The following is an 11442-nucleotide window of genomic DNA, read 5'->3' as shown; positions in this document are numbered from 1 at the left end:
ATAGTGGAAAATAGTATAAAATCCAGAGCATATAAGCAATCCATCACTTCAGAGTATCACATTTTGTTACTGAAATTTTATTCTGAAATATGACTGACATAAACTAAAAAGCTACAAAGTAGGTTACTTTTAAGAGAAGCCACTGCCATGGTTAAATTTAACATTTTCTTGGTAGAGAAATTTCTAGAGTGTTAGTCATGCTAGTATAAATCATAAGGGAAACAGTTCTTTAATTAGGCACATATCCTAAAACAGGGTTGCTCAAAGATTTTATATATTTCAGGTATTGAGCAGCTCTGCCTTTCAATCTGAAACATATACTCATTTTAGCTTGGGTCAGCAATTGTCTGTCAAACCTTTCAACACTTCTCTTCAGGAATGGTCTGTATCTTTCTAATTCTGGGAAAATTCAATTTGGTTATTGGCAGGAGTTTCCAGTATTACTTGAAATTCATCCAATTAAATGAATTCCACATTTCTGGGGTGTGAATGCAGACAGCCAAGAGCAAGTGCCAACATTAATTTACCATTATATATGAACATAATGTCACAGAAGGCAAATTTACTCAGTCTGTCTCCCAGACAGCACACAATTGTCACCATATTTCTGGCAGGATCTTTTCCTAGCCTAGTTTGAGGTTATATTCTACTTTATGTGTGAATGTGATAGGAAGGGGAAGGGATGGCAGGTGCATATCTAACAGTTTCCTTAATCTGCTTTTATTTTAAATCAGCAACCACATAGCAGGTTAATTGATGCTTATTGCATACAACCTCCCCTGTTGCTACTGAAGCAACTGAATGCAAATCCCAAATTTGAAAGGAAACTTGGCAAAACTGTGCCCTACAAATAGTTCAGAAGAAAATTATTGTGAACTAAAAATCCTTGTTTGCCATCATTGTTCCTATGCTCTTAAGGTCTTATCATCATTCTCTCAGAGAACAAAATAGATGATTTAAGAGTGTTCAAGACCAAGTCAAAATTATTCTGTATGTTCAGCATATAGCAGCCTTAAATGGATTTATTTTTTCCATTTCTTAATTTTTATTCTTCTTTTATTCAGGTCACAACGTTGCTTGGAACACTCCAAATGACACTGTTGGAATTTTTCTTCTAAATTAATTGGGTTTTTTTATGTTTAGCCCATTTTTCACTGCCTATCTTATCTTGGTCAGGCTGCATATACTATTTTTAAAATTAACTTGCTGTGTTGTAGAATATGAAGTTACATAGTCTTAGAAATGCAAATACCATAGAAATAACAAGGTTTTCATTACAAGTAGTCCTTAAAGGACTATCAGTAAAATCTTTAAATTACTATGACAAGTCACCTACTCCCAGTAAATACCTCAATGAGAGATATGTCTTCAGCTAGATATTTCTATTTAATGTGGATAAGAAAGGCAGATGTACCACATTACATACATGAATAAATAAAATAGTGTGAAGTCAAGCGTCTATTAAAGGCTTGTATTTTATATGGAAATCAAGTGGAAATATTTTGTTGTTAAATTAAGACAATTATAGTTTGTTAAGTAATAGTTTAATAATATGGTTTTAGCACTTCATGTGTATATTGTCATCTGGACTATTTTCAAATTGATATTAGAAACATCCTGGTGAGGTTTCCAGGCATCACCAGAGAACACCTCAGATGCAGGACAGCTTTTTTGTACTTTGTCAGCATTAAGAGTGTTGAGATAACATAACTGAACAATGTTTTATACTGTGTTAAGAAAGATGCCAAAAACATCAAATCTGATAAAAGTAGATTAGATAAGCATAAAGCCTCATGTGTTCCCACCAAAGAGGGCAGGAAAGGATACCATGACAATGCAGTTGTGTAAGTGCAGGCTGATACTGCAGATACTGCGTGTCAATCTGTCACTGTGGCCTTGTGTTGGGTTTTCTGCTCCTCTCCTTTTCTCCCAGGGTCATGCTTTCCTTCCCTTGCTGCTTTCAACTCCTCCCATTCCCTGTCCTCCTGTATTCACTCTGGTAGGGTTGGAGTGCTGTTATTAGCATGGCTTCTCAGCTCAGGAGCAAAGACATGCTGAGCACCTCTTACTCTGTCTGCACATTGCTGTTCTCCCCTTGCTTTGCAAAGTGCAGAAAAAGCTGCTCACATATTAAGTCAGTGAGGGTTTAAGCTCCTAAATAAAGAACTTGAACTATCATGTCTGTGAATCAGGATCTGGGCTGCTCCCACCACTGTCAACAGCAATCTACAGTCCATGGAGGTTGGAATGCTTGTGGCTAGGATTTCCCTAAAGGATGTCCTTACTTGCTGCTGAGAAAAACTGACCACTAGTGAATTCTGGACTCCATTGATTGCACTGTCTATATCACCACTGCCTGTATCGACCACAGCTTCCTTGACAAGTGCAGGAGATTAGATATGCTTAAATGTGAAAATTTCTCTCTAACAGTCTTTTATTCCCAGAGCAGGTGATTAAGGAATAAGAAGGAAGGAGGTGGAGTGCAAGGGCTTTGATATCAAAAGACAGAAACACAGCAGGGATGCCAGAACTTTTGTGAGCTACTGTCTCTACTGTGCAATAAGTTTCCTAAGAGAGATCCCATCAAAGCAGCTGCATTAGGTTGGGTGAGTATTTGGGAGACTCACAGATACTCCTAGACACTTCTGTCATGCATGAAATCCTAATGATCCTTTCAAATAGTTTTAAGAATAGCAAAGTATGTAATATATAATACAAATATGTAATAATATTTGTTGAAGAAGAATGGTCAAAGCCAGAAGATTTGGCAAGGAGGGAATACTTCTGCTCAAAGGACCTGCAGCTGGAATACTGAGATTATCAGTGTGGATAACTCCATTTATTATGCCTGGTGTTGCTCACCCTCTGCCTCTTTTGAGAAGTAGAATTCCTATGTAGAGATAACACACTAACATAGACATGCTTGTGCATTCCTGCTGGGGAGAGAGAGACCATAAAGGCACAGACTGGGCCTCTCTGCCACCCAGAATTTTTAGCAAGCTAACTAAAAAAATCTGCTCTTTGCATTTCAGCTGTGGTTTGGTGTTTGTCTGGTTACCCATACATGTCAATTCACACTATATCACAACTGGTTTTCTTCGACATTGTGAGATATGGAGCATGGTGGATTCAAAGAATGAATCTTGCAAACAACAATTCAACAATTCCATGAGTGAAACACATGGCTGGGGGGCATGATACAGGGAGTTAGTTTAAACCAGAGTTTCACAGGTTTGCTTGGTTATTTAAGATGGAAAGGATCTCTGAAAGTCTCACCTTAATCAAAGCAAAACCAGCTTCAAAGACAAAATTGATCTGTAACTGTAAAAAAGCAAACTCAGCTTTGCAGAGGACATATTTCCTGTATTTAGCCCGAGCTAACTCAAGTTGTACTGCTTGCAGACAGTTAAAAGCAAAGTCAGGAATAGTATAATAGTAACTGTGTGTCTTCAACAACTTCTTGCTGTGTTCCTTTGAGATATTCTGCAAGGAAGCAAAGCTCTGGCTGTTAGACGAATTCCCAATTTTCTTTGCACATCCTGGGGCTATAAGTTTCTGTTATGAAGCAAGTGTAATACTCTTGTGCTTTTTTTTTTTTTTTTTTTTTTTTTTTTTTTTTAAGCAGGGTCTGATTTATATAACTTGTACGTTTCCAGAGGAAAAAATATTAGTACTCAAAACAATGATGATAAAAATGAAAGGTGTGTATGTGTATATATATACCACATATATGTGGAATAATTGCAAAAGCTGATTATTAGTCATAATAGCTGTTACAATGTTTTTGCAATTTTTTCACACAATTCATGTATAAATGCATTTTAAAGGAAAATAATGCTTCAAAGTTATAGATGAGAAAATTGGTTAAAACTTTTTCCCCCTTTATTTATGCCATTGTGTATTTCCTTGTTGTAGTACAGAAAATTTTATGTCTGTTTCTTGTCTTTCCTCCAACTCTCTCATTCATTTACTATTCCATGCAGTTTTACATAATAAATATAAATAATCTCATAAAGTAAAATATATAAGTCTAAGGCTTTCAAAAATCTCAAAATGCAAAAATCCAGTTTGTTGTCAAGAGTAGAGATACAGTCTGGGTTTATTTTGTAATAAATACTGAGAAGTAATAGAAATTCTACCTGTATTATTTTAAGACGATTCACATTAAAAAAGATTTAATATTTTGGAAGAAATATAGACTTCTTAATTTCTGTAATTAAATAATCAAAACCTTTCTTTTCACAACTACTCACACTTGCTGTGCAATTAGTCTAATTCACTGAAATTTGGCAATTATTATAAGCATTATTTGACGTCACAAAATGTTGCTTCATTCCTACAGTTTCATATCACTTTGCTATGCAATCTTAGTTTTATATATTGTTGTCAGTTTTGATCAGTTTCAGCAGATACTTTTGAGTCTTCTTCTAAAAGACAAACCTTGACTGCTTTATATATCACCACTTACATGTCATCTCTCAATTAAAACTCCACCGAGAATTTTTTTACTGCACATAATGCTTTTATATCCTCTATTATCTGGTATATATGCTGCTTAGCCAGGCTGGGAAATTGTTTAAAGCTGCAGGTTTTTCAGTTTTAATTTTTTTACCTTTTTAATCTGTTTAAAAATATGCTCAGTTTATTGTTGTGTTATTCTCTCAGCAGAAATGTTCTTCCTTGGTAGATTTACAATGAGTTTATTACACTGTCATGTATATATATCCTAGGACCCTGAAAAACTTACTTCATTACCTATGGACCAATTGCACTTTTAGTTGTGAAGAGGCAGGAAAGTTTGCAAAGCAGAGTTTCCAATACTTTGCTTGTCATGAAGGTGTTGCTAAGAAACAACGGTGATTTTACTTTCATGAATGAATTTTTCATGAAGTCTGAGCAAGAAGCCTGATAACTTTGGATTTATCTAATGTTTTTGAAACTGTATTTATTTTTTGTTCCTTCATGAGCTCTTCTACTTACTTCAGAACAATAATGGATTAAAAAATAAATATGATTTCACTGAAAGGATGTTCTTACATTCCATTGGGAGCACTTGGATAAAATGAAGGCCTCAACAATTTATAGGGACAAAGAAAACCCAACAGGAGCTATATTTAAAGGATGCATATATATCTTATTAGATGTATTCTAATTTTTTCTGCTATCAGTCTCAATTAGAAACCATTTGATAAGTCCTTTCACTTATTCTTCTTGTATGGAAGACCTCTGACATAGCAAATTTCTCCTTTTTTTTATTGCTTTTGAATGTCTAATTTCCCTTGATAATAATCACTTTTGTCAAGTTACAGAGAAAATAATTAAAGATGTTCATTGCTAACTCATCTCTCTGCCAAAAAACTAAACAGCTAAACTCTTTAGGAATGCAAATAAAAACTAGCCTTTATGAATAATGGAAAATCGGTCTTTTATTATTTATGCTGGTTGACATAGTGGTGGTAGGATTGATTTCAACACAATCAAAGTGCAATGATTAGAATTATGGCTATCATTCTATTGAATGCTGATAACAGTGTAAATATAGCCATCAGTCTTATAAGATCATACCATCTTCCTGAAACTGCCCTCAAAGTCAAGAATTTGCTGGACTGAAAGTGAAGAACTACTTCAGGAAGTCATAAGGTATGCTGACACTATGAAAAACCTTATTTGTTGACTTTATTTTTTAAAAAGTAAATGGGAACCAGTTTCATTCCTGTGAAAACAGGAGCTGGATATTGTGACACTCTAAAAGACACTGAGGTCTATACAGATTTATTCATTCCTCTAGATGGATGTACAAGGCTAAGATAAAGGGTTTCTTATCTCAAAGCACAGTCATTGGCCCAGACTCTCTTTTGAGTATTACTGTGTTTCAGAGATGATACTTAGCAAAAATTATTATGAGTAATATTTTCTAATATAATTAGAGAATGCAATGCAGTCTAAATAAAATTAAAGTCAGTCATTCTCAAGACTGGATGAGAACAAGTATGTCAAAGAAAGAATGATTCTTTACATGTTAAAGTACACCTTGTTAGTAGAAATATTTTAGTTTTGCAACAATTGTAAGAAACAGAACTTTTGAGTGTTTTAAATATTTATATTATATGTTATGGGGAAAAAAAAAAGATAAATGTACTTCTTAAAATCTTGACAGATGTTAATGTAGTTGGACTTACCATGTTAACTGAAGTTGGAGTTTGCATTAATTTCTTTTCTCTAAACACTCAAAATTTTTGCTCAAAAATTCAATGGTAGACCTAATTTTTTTCTACAATGCCACAAGAATTTCTGTGTGTACAAAACAACATATCTTCAATTTGTTGGTTTCCAAACAGTCCCAAATGTATCAGTGAACACTTGCTAAGCTTTCTATTCTCTCTAAAAATTGGTTTACTTGTCCTTACCAAATGTTTTTTTGTTTTGGTGGGGTTTTTTTGGTTTTTTGGGGTTTTTTTTGTATTCAGCACATTTATTTTTCTGGGACTAATTTCTGCCCGAACTCACTGACATTATCTACATGTGTAATACATATATATATGATATATGTATACACACACACATACACACATACATACATATGGGGTGTGGCCACTGGGGTGGAAGAGATGTGTTAAGCTATTCAAATATGCTACTCTCTAGCCCCAATATCTGGAGGAACATGACATAACATAGTAAAAAAAGAAAGAAGAGGAGTGGGAACAAGTAAGATATTTTCTTTGAAACTCTATACTTACTATGAGCTTTATGTACCTACTAAAACCTACTAACATAGCTTTTAATCTACTTGAAGGTAGGGGCTTGAGGACAGCTGAATGGTCACAGGAAGATGTTAATTGTACCTTATGTCTTTCTAAAATCATATATATTTTCATAGAGTCTTCCCTGCAATAAGTTTTGAAGTATGTGTTGCAAGCCTATATAGTTATAAACAAAACAAATTAAAGGAGAGAAACTCTGCCAGAGCACCATACTTTATAGGAAATTAGACATGGGCAAAGCTTTGTGCCCTCTGTGTGAAGACAGATTGTATATTAGAACAAAATAAAAAAGCCAAAAGGGAAATTTTGAAAGAAAATGGTGTAGTAAGAAAAAAGTTTTCTTTACTTTCCCCTTTCTTCCTTCTCCCCTTTCTTCAGTTTCAAATTTCAGCATGGTTAATGTCAAAGCTCTGGAATACAACAGGGGGTAGATAATTTTGTTTTAAATATCTTGAGTGCTCTATTGCTAAGACTATAAAAGGTTCATGTAAAAGAGTAGAAATGCTGAAAAAGGTAAAAATACAGAGTGGTATATTGAAGATCTGTTTTGACTGGAGAAGTTCATTATACCATCCTCTTTAGGAAAACAAACAAACAAAACCAAACAAACAAAAAAACCCAAACAGAAACAAAAAAACAAACAACTACAACAGACTTTATGTGGGGTTTGCAGTTTTCCTAATTCTTCTAACTCTCAAAATGCTGCTTCAGTTTTGTTTCCAGATTTTACTTCCTGCTCCCTGGTCAGTCAGTGCTATGATTGGCAGACTCAGTGGCTCTGAAACTCTTCCCACCTCCTACTGATGGTTTCTGACAGTGGTTTAGAAGCACCCAAAATGGATAAATGGATCCCACGTGCAGGTGCTACCTACCTCAGGAAAATTCCATCAAGCTATAAATACAGTTTGCATCACTTATCGAAAATGGAAGGGAAAAAACATGTTCTCCATGCTAAGAATGTTTTTGGAAAACTGTGTTTTTCAATGAAAGAATTGTAGTATATTTCACAACAAAGTACCAGGTCACAGATGAAGCTTTTCATACCAGGAAAATGTCTGACAGACAATTGTCTCTCATAACAGCTTGTGTGGGTAAAGAAGTAGATATCATGTTGGAAATCTCTAGACAAACACCTCTTTGTATTTGTTGGGTTAGGGTTTGGTTTGGGTTTTAAATTATGAATCTGATATATCTGTTGAGACAGGTTTCAGAAGTTCTATGACTTTTTTGAAAAGGGAGAATGTTTTTAAAAGGCAATGGAGAGAATCAGAAAAGGATCAAAAGGAGAGCACTTCAGAGTCCTAGGTTTTCCACACAAGTTATGGTCTCTCCACAGAATAAATCAGGGTTTGTAATAAGTACTGTATTTTTTAGCATGTTAAATAGCAGATAAGGGTGTAGTTTATCCTGTATCATCTTTTCCAAGTTTTCTAGCCCCCTACTAATATATTTCAAGGTATTTCATAGCCTCTGGTGTAATCTGAAGTCAAACTTAATAATATTTTACTGCAACAACACTGAAACAAAGAAGCTGTCTTTTCCTTCCTCTCTTTCAAAAAATAGAGGTTCCATTAATGCAATACAACAAATGTAGACATCAGTTTCTGCTAAAACTAAGAAGATCTAACTCATTTGCTGGGCAGACAATTCTGCCTTCTCAGATTTCTCACACCGCTCCAAATTTCTTCCTGAAATCTTGTGTCATATTACTGTGTTATGTAACATTTCTTCTGCAAGTTTGGTGTGATGTCAAGGATCAGCAAAGTTCTGGAATTATGATGGATTAGTGGCACAGAAGAAAAAAGAACATCCAATATTATTATTTTTCAGTGTTTGCTGAAATAAAGAGAACGTGCAAGATATAGGTAGCAGGAAAGGGCTAAAAATGTAGGACAGAAGTAGAACTAAATAGAATTCTGAGTTATGAAAAAATTAGTGCAATTCAGCATGAGTGCAATTCATGAGAATTCATGAATTCACTTCAATGAGGAGTGCAATTCACTTAGGATTGTGGCAATTAGATTTCTAGTATGCAAAACACACTAGGAAAGGCTTAAAGAAATAAGGTTATTCAGTGTACAAGTTTTTGTCCAAGAATGAGGGGAGAGTAGATAATGGCTCCAATGAAAATCATCTAAACATGGGGGATAATGGATGGATGGATGGATGGATGGATGGATGGATGGATGGATGGATGGATGGATGGACGGACTAGGAAGGTTGTTAAGTCTAGAAATAGATTGAATGGGTATATTGTCAACCAGTAGTTGCTGGAACTGCTTGAAAAGAAGTTAAGCAAACAAAGCAGAAGATAAAGTAGTATGGATGTATGCATATGTGACAGATTTCCTTTAACAGACACACAGAGGGGTGGATAAATTTACTCTCTGTACATGGTTGTGACCAATTTTGTTTTCATGTTTGACCCTTATTGCTGGTCTGAGTTTGCCTGCTGTTAATGCTGAAGTATTGCAATACAAATAAAACTGATTCTCTGACCTTCCAGTGAGCTACACAATGTTCAATTACCACTATGTAGGTAGGAAAGAAACTGCACTGCAGACAGTAAAGAAGACTGAAAAACAGTTTTATGTAGTGCCCAAAGGGCTTAGCTTTTGACAGTATATCTTGAAAAACAATTTTCTAGTTCTTTTGTTTCACAACGAAAGGAAAAAATATTTATTTTTCAGTGAAATACAAGAACAATAATATCAGGTGGTAATACCCAACATTTTCACCTTTCTTTCTCTACATAATGTTGAACTTCCAAAGAAAATGGAAAGAAAGAAAATTTTCTTTCTTTTGTCTATTGAAAGAGCATGTTATTCACAGCAGCACGGGGAAATGAAGTAAGAGTTTGAATGCTGCAGCTAGAGAAGTTGTGCTGTACAGTTTTGCTATTTATGAATAGTTTATAATTTAAACATAGCTGGAGAAGTTCACTGGAAAAAAACATGCATAAAACCAACAAATTTTTATAGAGTTCTTTCTTTTCTCCCTGCCATCAGTCCAACTGGTCCTTATCTACTGACAGTTTTATAAGGAGAGGGACTGGAACTTCCCTGAAGGAAGTATCTGTATCCAGATAATTAGACCTCCATGATGTTAAATAAACTAATTCAACTTTTCAAAAATTAACTATAAATCATTCTTCTCTCCCTTTGCACTCCACTTTGACTGCCACTACACCATTAATCTATCCTGGCATAGCACTGGTCTCTGTTGGTTCTTTGAATGCTACTTGATCTTTGTATGCAACAATTTATTTCACTGACCTATAGAAAAGATTTTTATGACCTAATGAAATAAATTATTCTGCATGATGCACAAAAAAGTGTAGAAAAATCTCTTTTTTTTCCAAGCCAAATTATTAAGACTTCATCGAGGTCACCATGGAGATTTTCAATTTCATATATATTATGAATAATTTATGAGCAAACACTGAAATAGTTGACTACATACTAAGACAAACCCTTATCACTGAGTTTTATTTCAGTTTTGCCTGATAAGTCTTGCAGAAAATGGAACTTTAATTCCAAGCACTTCAGTATACACAGGAAAATATAGCTTTTTTTTGTTCTGTTTTTATAAGACATGCATTACCTATTTAGCCAGCGGACTCTCCATCATTATGTAGAAAGGTACCTTTTGCATTAGCTAACATTTTCTTTTAAAGACAATCTATATGAGATCTCTAACTGTGACAGATTCAGTCAATTCATCATTTATGCTGGACAAGCTTTCCAAGACTAGAAAATTAGCCAGTCTACCATTCACCTGATATGGTTATGAACAGAAGGTAAATTTCTCTCAGTAAGTATTGATATTAGGCTTAGTGAAATCGGCTTTGAGAACTCAATTATGTATCCTGGCTTTCTTGGATCCACACTACACAAGATTGATCAGATTAATGAGTTGTATGAATCACAAAATATGCTATGTACTTTATAGGATAATGATTTTTTTCATTCACTTTATCTTAGCTAATCCTTGTTCTACTGTGTTCCTTGTGCTAACAGCTTCCACTGCCTCCCATATCAGAGGGAATTTCTGTGTACAGCAGGGGAGAGGGTTTTACCAATCCTACCAAGAACTAAGATGTGCAGCACAGAGGTCCCTGGGGCTTGTGTAAGAAATCATTGTTTCTGCTTGATTCAAGATTAATTTGAGATACATACTTGTTTAAAGCCTCCTGGAGACTGACAGCATCATGTCTTTATTTAAGAGGTATTGACATGATTCTGAAATTTGAATAGATATTAAAATCTCCCTGTTTTATGCTAGAACGATTGCCTTCTCAAAGAAGAAACTTCCTGATTTTTGTCTGTGGCTTGTGAGTAAGTGCAATCTTCAAGGCCAGAAGAGACTGAATAGCATTTTCTGAAATCTAAAATTCCAGCCTTTTTCTCAGGTTAGATTATATATATATATATATACACATAGGTTAATTTGTGGGGGGGTTTTGTAGGTTGTCATAAACATGGGAATGCAAAATTCAAGTATCTGCATTTTTTTATTTTTCCGCCTTGTCAAAACATATGTTACTGGTTCAGTTCAACTGCAATAATTTCAGTTACAACTTCCTTTAAATCAAAGGAACATTTTTAGGAACTGAGAGAGAAGAAGCATAGAAGTATATTAATTATTTAGTCTATTTGTGGGTGTGCTGATCCAGTCTCTT

Source organism: Erithacus rubecula (assembly GCF_903797595.1).
Source record: "Erithacus rubecula genome assembly, chromosome: 5".
NCBI lineage: Eukaryota > Metazoa > Chordata > Aves > Passeriformes > Muscicapidae > Erithacus > Erithacus rubecula.
This window is presented reverse-complemented; position numbering follows the sequence as displayed.